At 40.8% G+C, this 20,385-nt stretch overlaps 1 protein-coding gene across 1 annotated transcript in view; it reads left to right on the top strand.

The window, feature by feature from the left end:
* Positions 1-20,385, top strand: part of fibcd1b (fibrinogen C domain containing 1b) — a 145,913-nt gene that overhangs the window by 13,525 nt on the left and 112,003 nt on the right. The window contains exon 3 of the mRNA XM_058617425.1: positions 12,299-12,392. The gene's annotated coding sequence lies outside the window, so the exon portion shown is untranslated. The remainder of the gene's footprint in view (positions 1-12,298; positions 12,393-20,385) is intronic.

The raw sequence follows: 20,385 nt of genomic DNA, 5'->3' as shown, positions 1-20,385 counted from the left end.
TTCATGACAGTCCAGAGAGCCGAGTTGCCAGCATGATTGACAGCTGTCCAGGGTTTTTTGAGGGTTTTAATGGCAAAGTAGGGTGGCTGATTTAACGTTAACCAATAGGGATGGGTTAGGATAGGAAGAAGCATCCATCTTTCTGTTTTCTAAATCTCATCTCTGTCAGGACCCCTCCTAAAGGTATAACTGCTGACTCTGTATAAAAAAAAAATGGCACTTACTGACAACTTTGTAACCCAAATGTTAAATCTGCGTTTCCTGTCACCAATTTTCTGATATAAGACTTGGGCAGTATGGGAAGGAGACTCAGAAAGAAACTTTACTTCTATGATTATAATTGACAGTTGTTACTAAATGAGTTGCCTCATTATCAGCTGAATCTGCTTCCATTCCTTTCCATTCTTCAGCTCAAGTGCAACTATGGTCCAGGGAATGAAACTTATTTCTTTGATGATTATGAGTGACCTTTAATTTGACTTAATAGGGCGATGTAGAGACTAACAACTTGGTACTTCTGACCACAACACTTGCGACACAGGAGTCACCAAATTGTTCAGTGTGACTGATGTTCCCAGTGTTTTTTCGGCTTTCTCAACCACCTGTAAAGACTCTCAGGAATGGTTTTAATGAAAAGGTCAGTAACTGATTACACAAACCACTTCCCCACCAGCAGGTGGTCACAACCTCTCTCTTTCTCTCACCTCTTACCGTCTCCATTTTCGTCTTTGCTCTCTGAGGACCGTCGTATCTCTCACAATGTGCCAGACCCCATGCTCGCTCTGATGTTACCCCCCATGCTCTTTACTGGAGAGCTGTATTCATTTGATGGCTTGTGATCTTATGATGAAATGAATCCTAAATGTCTTCACTTTGTGGATGCCTGGTATGAATATATCTGGCTCTCTCTTTCTCTCTCAGTATCCCTCTCTTGGGTTTTGGGTTTCCAGCCTGTGTTGATGATAATGGCTCACAACTGTGCACCATCAGAGTTTAATTATTACCTCTGAAGTTTATTCTAAAGCAGACTCCCCGCCTGGCAAAGTATCACAGTTTCAGCTACATATTGTTGCTGTCAGTGGTGGGCATATTCTTAGTCACTGCAGGCCGGTGGTTGCTGCATATGTGAGGAAATAGTTTTTCTCTCCATTATATTCAATTAACTGAGGTTAAATCAAATAGAAAACTGAAATAAAACAAAACATGACGCAAGGAATGCTACATTATTGATGCAAACATTGATCTGTTGACATAAATAGGAGATGCTGTGCTTTTTCCCTGAAAAGGCCGGCTCTTTCTTTCCCTCTCCAACAGCCACAGGAGAGCCTCTTCAGATTCCAGCATGCATGTTCCTTTGGATAGTTATATCCATACTGAACAAGGGTCTGCGTCAGTCTAGCACTCCACTCATGTGTTCTCGATCTCGTATTGCATTCCAGTAGTGATTTGATTTCTCTGGAGGACTTTGCTCTCATATGTATGTCCTTGTATTCTTTGAGTGCTGAGTTGTACATTGTGGTTAACGGCTAACTGGCTGACGTCTCTTATGACACGCAAAAACAACGCAAATGATGAACTTAGGGTGCTTTCACACCAGAGTTGGAGTTGTTTGATCCGCTTTAAATGGACCAGAGTTTGTTTCTTCGGATGCTACGCTTCGTTTGAGCAGGTGTGAAAGCTCGTCCAAACTCCCTGGTGTGGTTTCGTGAGCCAAATTGAGGAAGTGAACCAAAGAGAGGAAGTGAGGATAGATTGCTGCCTTGCCTGCTGCTGATACTGGGAAGCTTCTTGTGAAAAACCAATTAGGTTTGAACACCAAAGTAAAAACAAAAACCCCCCAAGACTGCATACATTTGGTGTTGCTCCATTGTTTGTTTTTATGGTGAACAAGCTGGCTGAAGGGGATGGGTTTTCTTTTTAGGTCCTGGCCAAACTTCTTCCTCATGCTTTTTTTCTGCCTGGTAAGTGCTCGTTTTGCACGATACCGCCCCAAACGAGCAGCTGTTTTAACTTCTTGAGGTTGAACTGCCCTGAGCAGAACTCTGTGGACACAGTTATGTAAAAACATGTGACCCGGGCCTAAGCATCACTTACTTGTGTGTAATTACAATAACACAGTTACTCTGCTGAAGATACATGCCACACTTGGGACTTGTCTTCCTCAGTGTACGCCAATGCCTAGCCCACTTACACTGACTGTCTCATGCTACACCCACATCTAGACAAGTTCTGCTGGCTGATGGATAACATCCATAAAAATTGCTTTTCATGTACACAACAGTTAAAATAATTTGGAAATTACAAGCCCAGCATCATCACGTTTAAACATTACACAACATCCATGGAAACAGTCAAATCTTTTGTTTCAATCAGCACCATTCCAGAGTCAGAGCACCTACAGGTACAGCTTCATGTTAGTGTCGGTGAGTGCACACAGCGGGGGGGACTCCTCAGCTCCTGTCCTTCTTCTGAACTCCTAGCCTTAAACTGAACTCCTGTCCTCACACTGAACTGAACTGAACTGAACTGAAATGAATAAGGTAACCTCCTAAATTGTCATGGTAACAGAGAGTTTTTGGGATTTTCAACTGCAATGTAATTCTGAATTTCAAATTGTAATGCTTCACGCTATTTGATACTAAAAAAAAAAATACATAAACCCTGTTAAGTTGGTTTTGTTTAATCTTAATTAAGTGATGCATTGCTGCACATCAATTTCAAGAGTGTGCAACGTGTGTGGAAAGCTTCACACTCGTGTTTAACAGCCGATATTTTCATGGTACTCTTTCATAGAACAGAGTCATCATTAATGCTATCAGGCAATTCTGATAACATTGTTAATGTTATCAACTGTAACTCTGGGTTGTTCCTGTTCAGCTCAAATCTTATCTTTCAAATAACTCAAATAGTACAAGTTGGTGGGAGTTGCTTTATTCCTTTAACTTGAGTTTTTTTCAGAATCTATGTTGTATGGTTTTACTTGGGGGAGCTTTCTGTTTGTATCAGTTAATTCATTTATAAGAGAGGCAAGGTTGAGTTTGGTCATGTTTAAGGTGTAGGGAAGAATCATGGATGTTGTGAATGAGGACAGTTAGTGAAACAGAAAAGGCACAAGGGACAGGATGATGAAGATGAAGGCAGATGATCTGCTGTGACCCCGAAAGGAAGAAGCTGAAAGAAGAAGTCAGAGTCAGGTATTTATTTTTAATGCATGGTTCCCTTCCATAGTTTTCAGGTGCATGTCAGATAATCCAATGTAGGCAGTCTGGCCAGGGAATACTGATGGTTTGAAAGAGGAGTGAAAGAAACCGTCTACGTTAACCTGGAAAAACTTCACAATCTACTATCATCCACCTAAAATGCTGTCCAAAACTGCACTTAGTCAGTAGCAACTAGACTTGAATACTAGTATGACCTTGATAAATGAGAATATACATAGACTACAATGAGCCTGGGCTCTCTTCTGAAAAGGACCAACACTCACACACAACAGCAAAGATGAACTCTAACACTAACAGTAGCCGCCTGTGTCTCTCAGTGGGCCCCAACGACCCTCTTTCACACCTTCGCTCAAATGGAACTATCAGCCTGAAACTGGTACGGGGGGTGAGTGACCTGCATTGTTTCACACGATGACTCTCTAAATATCCAGCCTACACAAGCTTTATACCTGTATTTTTCAGTCAGAACTGAAGAAGCCTCTTGTATGAGAGGTGAAACATCTCCAGTCACTCAATCAAGTCCAGTTCACAACAGCAATCTCCTGACGCAGGCGACAAATGAGGTACAACTCCTAAGAAAAGCTCTTCCTGTGCTGAAAATTGATTGAATTTGCTTTCCAAATAAACTAATGACTGTTTACCAAATGACCATACTAATATAATCCCGCTTGCCATAACGCATGCGGTTGTGATTCTTTATTCTTTATAGTGCAGTGACAAAGGTGTGACTCTCAGCCATGGTTCATCTCTGTGTCATGCTTGTGTTGTTCTTCACTGGGGGCGACAGTTACCACTGGTGCCAAAAAAACAACAACAAATGCTTTTTGCCATTGCAGTTCACAAAGGCACTTTCTTTAGAATTGGAGCAGCTCCCTCAGAGCTGCCCCAGAGCCCCTCAACCATTAAGAGGGTCAACTGCAGAGAACAAATGTCACCATGGGGGTCAGAGAAATATACTTAACTTGGCACCCGTCCCGATGATTAGATTAGATTGATCATTCAGTGTGCATTAACGTAAAATGGAATTCTTATCACAGCTAAATGAAACGGATGGCAAAAACCACATCCAAATGTAAAGCCAATACATTTTTTATGAAGCAAAATACAGAACAAGAGCTACAGTAGACATTCTGCATTTGAATGACAAAGCACAGTTGCATTGTTAATTATGGAGTTGTTGGCTAATGTAGGCCAATATGATTGAGACGTCTTTTAGATGACGAGACAGACATTTTGCCTTCAGGAGTACATAAATGGTGACACAGTATGTGTCCAGTATGAACAAAAATCCAATCTCTGACCATAAATTAGTCAAGTCACAATCTGATAAGGTGCAGCTTTTGATTCAGTACATCACTATACTCACACACACACGCACACTCTGGAGGGATCAGTGGAGGTGACGAGAAGGTCATCAACATTTATCTTACATATTGATCAAAATGTGCCACTGGGAAATGAGAGGTCAGGAGGTGGCAAACTATATCAAAGGCAAATACACACGGTGACAAAATAAATCCCCCGCCCCCATACACGTATAAATGCAGCAGCTCGGCAGTTTGAATTGCACTAAAATTGGTGAAATGACATGGACTCAGAAACCAATTAGGTTCAAGGCCGCAAGGCATCACTGAATATGCCGTTGCAGTTGATCTCAAGAGCATGTTTCAGGTCAGAGGAAAAACAGCATAGAAAATACACATGCATGACCACACATGCATACAAATACTTTATGCCTTTATGCATGATTTGGAATTACCTGGTGTGAGTCGGCCTGTTTTTATTATTACTATTAAGTTTTTCTTAAGTTTCTTAGTTTTTATTTTACAGAGACAATATCCATTTAACCACAGCAGTGCTTCACAGCTTGTGATGGTGAGCTTAAGATTTGAGGTTCAATTGCTTTTGTAGAATCATATTGGCAGAGTGTAATGCTCACTGACGTTACAGTGCAAGTTCTAAGTTATCGCAGGAGGCAGATAACATGCTCACCTGGAGGCACGTTCAAAGGATTCAGACAGAAACATTTCCGTTTCGTTCCTATGGTTGCCCTTCTTGTTTTCACTAAAATGAAAAGGTGGTCTAATTGTAAAATGTTTCTCTGACCATCTAATAGGTGAGGCAATGTTCACATGGCCACAATGACACTGCAGCACTGTCCCGCCATAGACCTCACATACAAATTGGACCTATGGTTGCAAAACAACGAAATGTGTTCAATTTGAATCAGACCATGAATAAACCACATTTGACTCAGTAAAAGGAACAGAGAATTTGACCTTTTTAGTTTATTTTACATTAAATTGCTTTGGTAACAACATGCAACAAGTAAATAAATGAAGAAGCTATTTTCTCTTTTTGGGGAAGTCTTATCATTCGCATTATGTGAGGACTGAGGAATCTTTTGATAGCGTTCCTCTAATCAGTTCATGGAGAGTTATTTCTGCAGCTAGCAGTCGGTCCCTTGCAATTGTGCCAACATAAATTGTATTTTGACAGATTTCCTGATTTCTTAAAGACCAGTGTGGCCATTTTTGTGTCATATGCTCAAACAGTTCAGCAGGTTGCAGCCATTTAGCAACAAGCCATTTTTAAGTTAGGCATGTTGTTTCATTAATATTCATTCACATAAAAATTGCCCTTGACTTTCGCTGGCTCCACTCTACTCTTTTACAGTCCAGTCCATTAGATTTCAGCCCATCACAGACCAGCTGATACCCTTTTAAATGATGAATTAAGCTCGGATGGTGCAGTGTTACACTGTACTCCAGATGTTACGTGATTCAGTTTGTTCCAACGGCCACGATGGCAGGAAAAGATTCTACAAAAACCAAGGCTTCCCTGCAAACCTTTAATCCACAGAGATTAAGTCAATATATTGCAGAATTTGACAGACTGAATCTGACCTTTACGATAGCGCTCGGTGCTTTTCACAAGTATGGAAACAGCTGGAGTGGATTATTTTAGACCCACAGTAATCTGACATCATCTTCAACTTTGATAAACTGTTCCCCGTCCTACTGCAGATAATGCATATACTGTACATCACAATAGAATTGTGTGGGGAAATTGAAGATATTGAATTGAATTAGCATTAGATTCTCTACCTGAGATGGCCAATCACTACACAAGCAGAATCTGTTGCCTGTGGGTTCGATTTACTATGTCTTCTATCCTCAGTATGAGCACATTTTATGGCAACGATCCAGCCCTGCCATCTCCCGGGAACTTTGGTGATATGGTTAAATTTCTCCCCAGTTTGCTTGTCCTCAACTGTTTTGTTATCCCAGGGCACAGGAGCTATCTGCCATCTTCATTCCAGTGAAGGATGAGTTGCCTGACATAGTGCCTGGTACATACTGCATGCTGCCTGGTCTTTTGATTTGATCAGAGCAGCTTCCTGCCAAAATGGTATTGTTTTGGTTCCGAGTGTTGCGTGACAGGATTGTGAGGTATGAACTCGGAACTCTATAGTGACAAAATACACTCCATCCTCCATACCACAAAGCCCAAAAAGAGTAGTTTCAAGCATTTGTACTCCAGATTTAATGTTGTCAGGTCAGGAAGATAATGCAACAAAAGACTTTCAGTGGATCATCTGAACACTGACAGGCATGATCATCTCAGGCCACAAATGAGTGCTGGACAGGTGGCTTAGATAAGTCAACTTTCATAATTGTCTTGGGGAGCACTGTTATGATGACCCTTTTGCGGGTTCGACCACTGCCTTTCAAACTTCAACATTTGGTGCAACAGAAACTTGATCATAATGTTCAATAATATTGGAATTCCATCACATCAAAGGATGCTGAAAACTAAATTTGGTTTATGTTACATGAGACTGGGAAATATATTATTTGGAAGTGATGAGCTGTTATAAAGTTTTCCCCTTTGCAAGGCTTAATGGATATCTCAACAGGTGAAGCCATGTTATCTGCAAATCCTTCTTTTTTTTTTTAGATGCATGAAGTGCAAATCACATTGACGTACTGTGAGCATTTAGTGGCAAGAAAACTGTCCCAACACAGGGATACTCAATTAAAAGAAGCCTGTAGGTGTTACAGAGTAGATTGTTGTGCATGGTAAAATGGAGGTAATGGTAACAACCACCTGAGGTGAAGCACATTAATCAAAACATAGTGCATTTTAGGATAAATAGTAACTTAAGACTTGTATTAATGCTTGTGTTTTACACTCGGGTGCATGAGTTATTGTGGAAAGGTTGAGGGATTCTTTTTTAAACCTTATTAAAATCTGTTGGAACTCGATGTCCCTCCCCCATCACTGTAAATCACCAGTATAAGCTTACTTTAAGGCGGTATAAAGAATAACCCAGTGCATTTTACTGGACTGTGGCTAAATATACTTTACAGCTGAACCGTATTCTATTATGATTCAACAATAATATGCATTAGTGCACTGCATCTTCACATTGAGGCTCTTTATTTAACAGTATACTCTTATTCCATCAGTCTTTTCTATCATGAGGACTATGTGGTTAAAAGATGAATCGGACCATTAGCCATTTGTAAGAATTCATGAATATTAACTTTTTTGGCAACAAATCAAAAGAATAGATATTTCCATGCTGTATAATTACTGCAGCCCGTGAAGAACATGCATTAGTGTATCATTAATATGTCATGACATTAGACTGCAGGGACTGGTGTTCTTTCCATCCCACTGTAAAACCGTGAGGCCAAAAGCTTTTATCGGATTCTATTCTATCTATCCATCTATCCATCTATCCATCTATCCATCTATCCATCTATACATCCTGAGCTTCATCTGTTCACTGTGCACGCATATTTAGAACAATGGGTGCCAACAGAAAGGAGCAGGTGATCAGACTACGAAAAAGGTCACAGCAATTTGAAAAGTGCACTTAATGTTATCGGGAAACCTCCCACTGGACACTGTAGTCATTGTCATGTGAAGGAGACGGTACGGCTAATGATAACAAGGCTTTAGTGATTAAAGTCCTCATGACATGGCTCTCAGAGTGCTGTAACCTTCGCATATGTATGGATTCGTGGTTGAAAGAAACTGCAAGGGAGGGTCTGATCGCCGTATCGACACAGAGAGACGACACTACATAAGAGGGAAGAACAGCCCACTCTGTTGTGGAGGAATGCTTGGCCGTCACCTCTGTCCCTTGTGTTATCTGAAGAGGAAGCTGAGAGTGATGTTTCTGGGAAGAAAATGATGATGAGGCCATATATGTTTGAACTGGTACATGATGCCGGGGGAGCTTCTGAGGAGGGAAAGACCAGAGAAGCACAGGCTCATCCCTGCAATGCTGCATCGCAATAGTACATATGGGTTTGGCGAGACATAGAAAGAATCATAACGGATCCCAAAACGGATTCAAGGGCAGAGCGACCCTTAAAATCCAGTCGGAATATTGGAAAAATGACTTTTCCCCCGGCATGTGGGTGACATGTCAAACATCATGTAGGTGATTAAATCATTTCAGAGGAATAGCACCAAGAATAAAAGGTGTGACTGGGTGCAAAGACATGATAGAGGGGAGAAAGTTTGTATTTATGTTTTTGAAAAAAGCAACACTAAAAGTGAAAAGGATGGACATTCTGGATGCCAAACGCTGTGAATCGCCATAGAAAACAATGCATGGATCCAGGTTGTTTGTTGGCGTGTGTGTGTGTGTGTATGCTGTTACTGTGATCTCTTTACTCATTCCGAAACAGGAGTTCTTTGCAAATGTGATTAGAACTCATCAATCTGTGAAGATAAGTCAGTTGCCCTACAGCAGTGGATCAAAGCCAAATGAGTCAATCTGTGGTTGAAAACAGGACGAGTACCTCTACCCACACCTCGACAACCATGTTGTGCATGGCTCCACTGCCAGCTGAGAATGAGTCATCTGGTGTTGATGCTGGTGTGCTCCACCCCTCCCACCTCCCCAGCTCATACTTTTGTGGACAATCACTTGTCTGACAAAACCACATGTGAATCAGTGACCGTTGTAAATGTTACTGAGGTTTTTGATGATCAGATGAGGTGATCTGTGATGGAACCTCTGGAGTCAGTGATGAGTTGAGTTGAGAAAGATTTATTTGAAGGTCAGATCTGAGGAGAACTGAGACAATGCCTGACATCTGAACAGTAAAGCATCATTGCAGATTCTGGTGAGAAGCGTGCCAGGTCTGATACATATAGTTAGTAAGCTTTGAGATCCTTGAAAGGTGTGTGTCTTATCGTAAGTTAAGGCTGTTTCTATTGAACACCAGCTCTGGTTATCAGAATATGTGAGTAATCAAACTTAAAGATGGCTGAAGATTGGAATTTTCTCTCACAGAAAGCAGCTTTATTTGAAACACCATCACCTTTATCCACATCTGTAAACCTCCTTGGCATTCAAAGGCTGTACTGGCACTGGCATTTGTCATAGCACACACTTAGTAATATTAAACCACCATTCAGCTTTTGTTTTACCTTGAAAGAGCAGCTTGAAAATCATTTTGATGTGGTACCGACTTGGAATAGTAAGAATTGAGCCTTCTTGAGTCCCACTCTGCACCTGAAAACTCTCACCTTGCACTTTGTGAGGAACACTGCGAAAAGTGCCCAACTTAGTGATGGTAAACAGACCAGAATCAGATTCCTCCACTTCTTAAGTAAAGCTTTAGTAAGGTCAGTCAAAGAAAGACTTTCATTCCAAACATACAGGAATTTATGAAGTCAAAGCTACACACAAATATTTGCACAAATATTTCTTCTGAAAACATGTAGGCAGGGGAAAAATATCCTCCCACCTGATCTGTCACAGACATTAATGACATCATGACATGACTTTGCGGGAACTTTTCACTCAAGTCAAAATATTTCAACCCAGAAAGTGACTTTTTACATGAATGTATCACATTGTTCTTATGATTTGCATGGCTTAACGCACTCACTCACTCATCTTCTACCACTTTATCCTCCACATGAGGGTTGTGGGGGGCACTGGTGCCAATCCCAGCTGATATAGTGCGAAAGGCGAGATACAAACTGGACAAGTCGCCAGTCCATCACAGCGTCACACAGAGACAAACAGCCATTCACTCTCAAAATCACATCTATGGTCAATTTAGAGTGTCCAATTTGCCTCATCCCCAAAACTGCATGTTTTTGGACTGTAGGACATAAAATGTTAGTATTTTTAGTGTTGCTTTAATGATAGCTCTGTTCCATGTCTCGGTCTCATTAGTTATCATGTTTGCCTAAATGACAAGAGAGATGCACCTCAGCCGTAACATGCATCTAATGTGAAACTGGCCTTAGAAAGACATGACAGTTCTTGCAAAGCCTCCGGATCACAAAACTGATGCAGCTCACTGGGATTTATCCATCGTTCATTTTGCTATTTCCCACCTGTGTTTTTATGAATCCGACATGTCAGAATGTCATTAAAAAAGACATATTGTTTGTTCTTCTCCAAGCATGAGTGCACGGGTGATACGAGACACTTTGCTGCTAATGGTTTCAAATGTTCCCACTGATGTGCCAAAGACTCCTCGCGAGTGAATATGATGTAAACAGTCGGTGCATGTTTCTAAAATTAAAAAAAAAGAAGCTCCAGAGCGTATGTGATGCCTCAAAGAAACACGGGATGTGCTTTGGTGAGTCGCACCGTGTGTAAACAAACACCTTGCTTGTTTACTAGAAAACTCCACGGGGTGTCTTTAACCTTGAGTGTTTCGGCTGCTTTGCTCAGATATTGTAAAAAGCGTAAATGAAATAAACTGTTTCCATTGGGCGTGATCTCGGATTATGATCCCGTTCTTCATCTTAAACTGACACCGACACTCTTGACTTGTGATAGCGTTGTGTAAACAGCACAAAGTCAGATTTAATAGGCTCTCTACCTTGAATATCTTTTTTTTTTTCCTGCTTTACCCTGAAAGTAAATCTGCACTAGTTTCACCAAGCAATGCATGTTTTATCTCCCATCATGCCCGTGTGTCAAGAAGAACCCAACAACAACAAAAGTGTGATTACCACTCACCTGTGACACCTAATTCCCCCGAGCAAGGTTAGAGTGCCATATCATTTTAATCATGATGATAAAGCCTGACTTGGCCTGGTGTTTATTTAAGGACTGGCTTTTGAGGCGCAGTGAGCTACCAAGATACTCTGGTTCTTTCGTCAAACAAACCTGGTCTTAGTTTAGATACAGTGCCATGTGTTTAAAGGAAAAGGGAACGCAGAAATACTACCCAAGGGGTCTACAGAGCATGGATTGATTGCTTTTTACTTACCTAGTCTCGCTTTACTTCTTTAGCTTTACAGCGAGCTGAGGGCTTTCTTTGTGTCCAGTGGAGACGCTGTACAGCTGGAATTTACAGACAGACTTTAGTGTTAAATATTTTACACGGTCTATGGATGGTAGCTCATTTTTTTTATTGGAAGTTTGCAGATGTTGGTTTGTTAATTAAAAAAATTGAATGGTTATAATAGGTGATCACGTCAATATCAGTGAAGCATTTTCAATAGAGATATAACCAGTATAACTCTCTAGAAAATAAGTGCTGTGTTTTGATCAAAGCTAAATATCTTGGGGCCCCTGTTTTGTCTGCAGAGGAGTGAACTAAATGCGTTTACTTTGGCACTTAAAGTCCGCCTATTTCACCTATTAAATATTCATTTAAAGTGTGTTGGAGAGCCTATGCAGCATTCAGTTGGCATCAAAACTCTGAAGACGTTTACTTTGGCCATACTGGGCTGTTGTAAAACCACTGTGGTCCATAATGTCAGTCTCCATAGAGGTGACCTGGTTGCTGATATAAATACAAAAGGCTAATTCTAGGTTATACAAACGACGGTTCCTACAATCAGGCGATTGTCTTCAATTTCTGCCAAATGAATATGATTTCTCCTAAATGTCACACACTTGACCTTTAAGTACAGCACTACGTTTTGTTATATCCCCTTGAAATGTCTCTTCATAGAATGCATAAATGAAAACCTGTCATGTGGAAGCTGCAGACCCAGAGTTGCACAAAGGAAAATGTGACTTGCAACCACACTCATGTTCACTGTCAAAATTGCTCTCTATATTTTTTTTGTCACAGCATCGTCGTCGAAGGTACTTGTACATGGCGGGAACAAGAAAAAAGGGGGGGGAAGAAGAAGGGATGACTGACGAATGAAAGCCAGAAAAATAAGGTGAGAGCAAGAATTATGACATTAATACCGTCATGATTCCCACTGTTGTCTTGTCACTGGTGTCCAAAATGGCACAGTCTTGTTCCATCTGCTCCTGCTTCTCTACAAATGTCATCCCTCAAACATCAAGCCAAGTTTTTTAAAAATACCTTTTCTTCGTCATGCTTTGGACTTCTGTTAGCTCCACCTGCATGTCTGCCTGCCTACACTATATTTTACATTAAAACCACTGAGCCATTCTTTCTTTCTTGTCTGATCTGTCTCTGCATTTGGTTCCTCCTATGTGAGCTTCAAAGATGCCATCCGTCCCCCACTGAGGGTCATTTGGTCATAGACTACAGCTCAATCACACACAGATCCGAATCTTCTCATGTCCTCATCCTCATCCATCCGTCCTGATTACACCTCTAATGATTCTTCTTCACAGCAGCCACCAGTTGTAATGGAATTATGCTTGATTGGACAGCCGTGTCTCGGCACTTTTCCCTTTTCCTTTTTTCCTCCTCCCCACTGAGGACATGTACAATCTCACTTCTCCCCATTTTTTTCTTCATTTACAGAAGACTGTTTGCACATTAAACACGCCAACGCACTCAACACTATTGGGGCATGTGTGATAGGGAATAAAAGGAAGTCACAATTTCAGATGTGAAGTATTTATTTTCTAATCTTTAGTCAGAGAACAAACACTGCCGAGGCGCCGCCATATATCCAGTGTGTGTGACACTCTGTTCAGGGAGGGAAGCACATTCATCCTCTCCTCCTTTGCCCTCTGCTTCCACATGAAAATGCTTTTATAATCGCTCATATTTAGCATTATTCTTCGATTTCACCCTCCACGCCCTGTGCGTCTGTCTCTGCCTCTTTGAGTCGGTATTGTGACATTTTCGTGTGGTGTCTTGCTCTCCTCGGGGAAAATCATCCTTCCATCGTCCAACCCCAGCAGCCTTATCAGTGACAGGGGAGAGATGAATAAGGGATCAAAAGAGCCTTTTCTCTCCCTTTTTTCCACACTGTCAGGTTATATTTACTCCGGGTCCCAGTGGTTTAGCACAATGTCGCACACACCAATTACACATGACAGGCTTTTTTATTTGTGGGACCTGGGCTGGTGCAGTTGTGTTGTTATTGAAACCTTTTTTACTAAACATGTTCAAGGACAGACCAGGAATGCATAAGATAAAGGTAAATGTCCTCCTGAAATCAAGAGTTGGTTTTCTTAACACTTATTTAATTGCACTGGTATCCAGAGTTGAGCCTAATGTTAGATTTCATCGATAATGTCTTTCCTCCTCTGTGAGAGTATATTTTACACCACATTTAGGCCAAAATGTGTTTATGTGACAAATTCTAATTGATGGAAAAGTATCACTGAATTGCTGTTACCTCATGTGAGACCAATTACCATCTTCAACCAAAAACTGGACAGCTTTTTTTGTTTGCTAATGTGATTCATCCATGGATTCTCGGGCAGGTTCAAACAAACCTTGGTGCAGAAAAATCCCCAAATCCCACAAATCATTTAAAAGGAAACAATAGCGAATAGCAACAGGGAAGCCAGTGTAATGACCCATGTCTCATTCATTTAAAGGATAAACAGATGCCTCTTTCCATTCTTTTTGCAAAAATCCATACCTGCACTGCAGCATCACATCATGTCCCAGCACCCTCTCCCGTTCAAATAGGATCAGAGTTACCAGATAATCCCCAATGAAACAGGCGTTTTAGTATTGCGAACCTAAATCGGGCCAAGATTCCCAGTGTGTTTGAGTGTTTACCCAGCCCCCATTACAATGTACTAAAACCTTGGCTCTGATGCTGAGGACTGGCAATAACCCACCACTTAATGAGCAAGGCCTACTGCTGCTCATGCCAGGCGATAATCTTCTCTTGGCATAACCAAATCAAGCATAGAAATGTTCTTATCAGGAAGAAACAGCAGACGTCCCCCCCACCAAACACCCAGCAGACCCCTGGCTTAATTGATTTTCACCATCCCAAGGCAGCTCATTCCGTGCGTCAGACTTTTATTTACTGGACTACTTGTTTGGGTGCTAGATTGTTTTCTTGCCCATTTGGTTTGATGATGCGATTCGGGTCTTGATAGTCGCTGTGCAAAAATGGCCCGAGACGCGGACACTTCTTCTTCCAGACATACCCAACTAGTTTGATGACATTTAAACTGGTGCTTGCAAAGTAACAGTCCCCGCTCAAATGGCTGTAGAGTTAAATCATAAGGAAATCTTTGTACATATAAACGGTATATGTTTTGTTTCGTGGAAAAAGAGCTGAATTCTACACAATCACACATCACACTTTTTCTGCATGTTTTTTTTTTTTTTTACCATATGTGAGACTATAATTACACACAGGGACGTTCACACATATCGTGTTCCCAGGCTGTGGTAGTTAATGTGCGTCACTGGGAAAAGACAAGGCAAGTGACATTAAGAATCACACCAGAAAAGATTTCACGCTTCTTTATGAAACATTTAACACAGACACAACAGCCACTCAGATGAGAAGTTATTAGATGCAGCAGAACAACACAAGCCATCAGATTTGTCCTTCAAGTACCTTTTTTTTTGTTTTTTTTTCTCACCTAATTACCAGTTCCACTTTTGCTGGTCCCTGGGGCAAACATTAGCCTCATCATTATTTAGCAATCTTCTTGTCTTTTTCATAAAATATTGTACATTTTCAGTCCGAGGAGGCAGCAGGGAAATAGATCTGTCCTTTTGAAATAATGAAAATGCGATCTACTTGATTAGTAATAGGTTTTTAATTGTGTACTGACAGAATCACTTTCTAATCTCCCCTCCTGCTTCTGCTGTTCTCGTGAAGAACCTCTCTGCAGAGTGACATGGGACAGACTATTGGCACAATTCATCACAGATATAAATTAGTTTGTAAAAGTGAGGCGGCCCTGCCATGAACTACAAATCTGAGACAAGCATGACTTTGCACTGCACTGTTGGAACAACAAAGTCTAAGTATTGAGTATTATTATTACCATTTTTGCATTGTTTTTCAGCCGTCATGTTTCTTTTTTCATATAATCCAAATAGTCTACTATGTTTATTTAAGACACTTGCAACAAAACAAAGTTTGTCATCAGTGTCTGTAAAATAAAATCCTCATTCAACAATCCAAACTTCAGAAAAGCCTGGATTTGTGCTGCATTTCTTAGGTTCGCTATACTGCAGTGCTTGTCACTGCAAACTCCTGCTGATGGCCTGGGGACAGTCTGTTCCTCAATACAGAAGCCAAAGCATCACCTGGAGCCAATAAAGCTTTCTAGTGTTACAGGAATTCTCCTCAGTATCACAAAAGTTATAAAAACCTTAAGTGGCACTCCAAGGCATGGAACCACAGTTTTGTTTTTGGGGGGTTTTCCAAGAAAAAAGTTAGTTTCTTGAACTGAACTACTTTCAAAAGACACATTATTTGACATTGGGGGTTAAACCACAGCACGAGTGTAATCGGATATCTCATTTGGCTGCACAAACTGCACCACTCTCTCTACTCTCTGGTTGAAACTGACCAGTGGCTTCTGGAATGCAATTAGTCACACGTTCTGGACTCTGCTGTGGTGGGGGTCCACTGACCAGTCACTCCAGATTGTTCTTGTTATCCTCTTACAAAATGGGTTTTCAGCAGTCATTTAGTTTATTAAACTTTAAATAGGAAAGTGTAGGAGTAGGACAATGTTATATTATCACTCCATAGTTGAAGGCTATGTTCAGACTGTAGGCAAACCTGATTTTTTTCTCTGTAATCAGAGCTTTTCAGACAGTGTCCACACTGTTAATTGCAAGTGATCAAATTTGGATTTGTGTGTTTAGATATAATCAACCAGCTGCATATGGCAAAACTACATTCGTGACACTGGTCTTACATATTGCAACGTGCCATGCTTTAGTCAATGCTAGATTAACTGTGCAGCAAGGAGTGTGGCACCAGTTTCAATGAAGAAAACAATATTTTTTGCATTGAGGAGATTGAACTGGAAATTTCGAGAATAAAGTCTGAATTTCACGCAGATCAGAACCGGTACGCGGTGTCCAGGTTTATGACTTGAGTTCTGCGCAGTCGGTAACTAAAGACAAAGACTTCATGTTATTGATGTTTCACCACTTCCAGCCAAGAAAAGAGTTTCAGCAAGTCAAAAACTCACATTCCAACCACGTCTGAAACTGACTGTCCGGATTCAGTGGCAGCTTCTGCGGAGCGGTCGCTCTCACTGATGGACATGTCGAGACGAAATGTCGAGTTTAAAGTCGACTTGAATCTCGACATTATTTATTCTCCAAATTCTCCGCATTAGGAGTGATGCAAAAGATAATTTAAAGTTATTTTAGCAGTGTTCGGAGATGCATCCGTAGAAATCTGATTTGAATGGCATTTCAAACCACCTCCAAATGTTTTTTGACAACATCTGATTATTTTTGATTTCTTTTCTTTTGCTATTCCGGCTTTGAAGACATGGACAAAGATCAGATTTTGTGTGGCCAAAGTTTTCCTCGTGGGCCCATCTGCTTAATTGCTGAGGAAGATTTGTTTCCTGGAAGTTGTTTCATGCACGTGTGTGTGTGTGTGTGTGTGTGTGTGTGTGTGTGTGTGCGCTGTAATTTCACTTCCCGGTTTGTCAGATTGACAGTCCATTATGGCAATTTGGCTGTGCAACAGCCTTGTCAGCGGTAGACCATCAGCCCTCGCTGTTTTTTTGTTACCTTTCTTTCCTAGTGTGGAAAGGAGTGCATACAATGTGAGAGCAGCACAAGACACATCTTAGCACTCTGCTCCTCACCTTTAGAAAAATGTGCATACACGTACACATTATTCTTCCCTGGGATTTCTGTCTACACTATTGACGTGGGCTCTGTTTTTGCTAAACAAAGCATTATATTCAAGAATGTTGCTTTGACATAATAATGATTGGTATATGTAAATGGCCTATAAATGAAAGGTTGATTGCCCTGCAACGGACTGACAACCTGTCCAGGATGTACCTCACCTTTCACTCTATGTCAGCAGGGATTGGCTCCAGCCCCCCCGCGGTTGATTGATTGCATACCGTGTCAAATCACATTCTACATGTTGATGTGGCTCTAATCCAAATGTCTGCACTAAAGTATAGTTCATTAAAGTATAATAATGAGAATATTTTATGTATGAAACCTTTTGAAAACCTTTCAAAGTGCTACTTCAGTGTCACTCAGTCTTTTCATGGTTTAACCTGCAACTTTTTTTTGGTCTGCTGCTATTGCATCATTTCTAGATGTGGCAGGCAGCAAAAAAAAACCTATAAAAGTCACTGAATGCACACCAAATGGCAGATGGGCAAAGTTAATGGGGAACACAGTCGAGATATTTAGTAGATACAGTTTCACTGATGAGTTATTTGTGAGCGAAACAGAGCTAAAGGGAGAGTAAATATTGGATGTCCATTCATCAGGTGAACACAAACACGTCTCCAAATGAATGTTAATGTGAGTTTGTGTACACAGCTTTGTCTGTCTGTAATCTGCAGGCAGCTCCAGGGAACACACCCTATCTCCAAATTTGAAAATAACAAAGACAAAAATGGTAAAATACCTGACATTGACTCCAAATTATCTTGTAAAAAGACCAAAGAGCATTTTAATCCTTGTGTATCGCGTGTGTGTATTTAACAACTCCCATCTGATCTTGGTCTTATGTGACTGGAGTCCTTCCATTTTGTTTTTATTTTGCTGTCATGAGGGAAAAAAAAGGCAGTGTTTATGAGTCAGAAAGCAACAAATGTCCATAAGAGGAGACAACGTGTGCTCATTCTGTCCCTCTAAGGAAGCATTTCATGAGGACAGAGCCGTTCTCAGCATCACCTGTGATAAAAACAAGTCCTGCAAGTGACAGTTTATGAGCACTCCCCCTTCTCCTCCCTCATTTGAAATGCACGTCTTATCTTCCCTGAGCATCATAATCACCTCTATATTTAAAAGTTTGTTTCTACTGTCTTGTTTTCTCCAGTTTCCTTTTCTTTTCTTTTTTTTTTTATCTCTGCTATCCTGTTGTCGTATAGAATATACTGGTGCACATTGTTATCTTTTTAATCTGTAGATAGTTGGACCATTATGCTGGCCTACAAAGAAAAGTGCAGCGATTTCGGTCAGAGTTGCATTATAACCTTAATCCGACAGGTGTTGATAAAATGTGATGAAGTGCAGTGTCATGACAACGGTTTGTAGCAGTAACACGAGAGCTGCAGTGTGCCGCATCAAGGCTTTGACTATAAACTACTACCCACCCAGGCTGCACTTCACTGGTAATCTGAATATGACTCACAGATGCTTTTTCCACACAGCGTCGGTAAATGAAAATGTCAACTTTTGACATCAATTGACTGAATTATGTTTGTCGTTTCATACTATTAAGAAGGCGTTTTAATCAGTTCATCATGTACAAAGAAAAAATCTACATGTATACTGTATATACAGTACACTTCTTCATGACATACAGTATAGTCTATATCCCGATACACAATATATAACAATTATAGTAAGACACACTTTTTCCAACACAAAATGACTTGATTCTAAGGCAGTGACTATTAAAACTGTGCTAATTTCTGCTTTTCTAGTTGTAGTATTAGCTAAGGACAGGTTACTTTGATTGACACTGCAGATTTTTTTTTCAGATTGTGCAGTGATTTTTTTTATATTAAGGGTAAAATCTGCCTTCACAGCCATAGAATTAAAGCATTCCCATTCTCTGTGCTGAGATTATTTTTTTTGTCCAGTCTGAGAACTTAAATCCCTTGCTTTCTTATCTCACCTGCTTGTGTAGTCACCACAAACTGCTTTTATAGCGCCTTTGACTGTGCGACTCATTGAAGTCCAATAACACAACTATAATACCCGGCTGCCTTGCAAATCCAGGGTTGTGGTGCTGTGTTCCTGAACAGCTGGTGAATGGCTCCACTGGGAACTGCTGTCTCCTTTCATGTTCACACCGTACACTGCTGACTTCAAATGCAACCACGAGTCGCCGCCGCCGCGCCTTCTTCACAACACCTCAGATGATTCTGCAGTGAAGTTGAAGTGGAGCAGGAGTCTTGAGCTGAAGGATGTGGTGGGCATCTTGTTTAAATTATGGGTGAGCTGGAGAGGGGAAAACAAAATATGGGGGGGGAATGTAATCGTTATGACTTGCATCAACAGGAAATGTATTTTTTATAGAATATTGACAAATCACGGCTCACTTTTAGCTGTCAAACATCTCATTTCACCCTCATTCTATCGCCGCAGCTAACTAATCAAAATGTAAATGATCTATTACGTAGATTGACAGAAGCCATTTTTTTGTTTGACTTCCCACACGTCTCGCAGTGTTCCACGCCTGCTTCTTGCTCGTCGGTAAACTGTTAATTAATTAATCCACATTGTTACCTTGTTTGCACAATAACATCACATGGTTTATTTAAGATAAGTATCTCTATGGTCGGTTCTTGTCTATGCCTACAAATCATGCCTCCTTTATGGAGCTTGTTAAAAAAAGGGCAGTTAAATAAAAGAGTGGATGCTGTTAAACCTTCTAATGTGCTGATCCATTTTGCTCTTTTGGCACAACGGTCCCTGAAAGGTCAGCACTGCGGAGAAGGGGTGGCTTTTCGTCAACTTTGCAAACTTATTTGTTGGACTTCACCAAAGTTGAAGTCCACGCAAAATATTTGCATGGGTTTACCTCGTCCCACAGGAATTAATTGATTTTTTTTGCCGTGGAATTTTGTGCATTAATGAGCCAGCCTTTAGTGGGATTATAGCCTTAGGAGTTTATATTATGCAAAGACTAGTTGTGCAGTATAGGCAGGAAGTAGTGAGCTTGATGTCCTTTTAACAAAGGTGTGTGTGTGTGTGTGTGTGTGTGTGTGTACGTACTCTTCAAAACTTGATGAAGTGCAGACAAATATCATTAAAACAGGTGCACTAAATTAGAGTCATTACATCCTGTG

This window comes from Solea solea, chromosome 19 (genome assembly GCF_958295425.1).
Source record: "Solea solea chromosome 19, fSolSol10.1, whole genome shotgun sequence".
Lineage (NCBI taxonomy): Eukaryota > Metazoa > Chordata > Actinopteri > Pleuronectiformes > Soleidae > Solea > Solea solea.
Note: the sequence above shows the minus strand (reverse complement) of the source record. Positions and strands in the feature narration are given on the sequence as shown.